The sequence below is a fragment of the Chrysochloris asiatica genome, unplaced genomic scaffold (genome assembly GCF_000296735.1).
Source record: "Chrysochloris asiatica unplaced genomic scaffold, ChrAsi1.0 scaffold00105, whole genome shotgun sequence".
Classification (NCBI taxonomy): Eukaryota; Metazoa; Chordata; class Mammalia; order Afrosoricida; family Chrysochloridae; genus Chrysochloris; species Chrysochloris asiatica.
Genome location: NW_006408623.1, coordinates 664084 through 665077, shown reverse-complemented (window position 1 = coordinate 665077; position 994 = coordinate 664084).

The window sequence follows — 994 nt, the reverse complement described above, 5'->3', positions numbered from 1 at the left end:
AGACATATCATAATCAAACTCTCTAAAACCAAAGACAAGGAGAGAATTCTGAGAGTAACAAGAAAAACAAAAAGTTACCTACAAAGGAGAACCAGTAAGAGTAAACTCTGACTTTTCAGCAGAAACCACGCAGGCAAGAAGACAATGGACTGGCATATACAAAACACTGAAAGAAAAAAAAATTGCCAATGAAGAATCATATACCCAGCAAAGCTGTCTCACAAGTATGATGGCAAAATTAGGATGTTTTCTGATACATAGAAATCAAAGGAAGTTATAATGACAAGAGCAACTTTATAAAAAATGCTAAAGGGTGTTCCTTGAACTGAGAAACAACAACAGCAGACAACTACCTGAGATGACCATACATGACAATACAACCCAGAACTCAATCCAAATATAGAAGTATTTAAAGTGAAACAAACCTACAAGACTGAAAATAGGGAACCAGAGGTGTCAATTTTTAATGAAGTCAACTACAAAGCAAAAAGAGGGAATACTACAGATACAGGATGTCCAAAAGGCAAGGAAGTCAAGTAGATTTCAAGATTAAACAAACTGCTTTATATAGGGAAAAATATTAGCAAATTACAGGGTAAGCGCAAAGAAAATGAATATATCTGCTTCAAAAAAAAAAGAGAAAAATCAGAAAGATTTATTAAACGTTAACACAACAGAAATGAAAATGCAAAGAAAACGCACAAGCAAAATGAACTCAGTGCAAAAAAATTATGTGGAACAAAGAAATCATGAGCACCACAGAAATACACATACCAAAATGATAGCAGTAAATCCTTACCTGTGCATAATTACACTTGTGAGTGGATTAAATGCACTAGTCAAGAGACAGAGAGCAGAATGGATAAGAAAACTGGATTTTTCAATAAGCTGTCTACAAGAGACACATCAAAAAGATGGAGACAGCCAAAATGCCCATCAACAGAAGAATGGTTAGACAAACTTTGGTACAACCACACAATGGAATGCTACACAA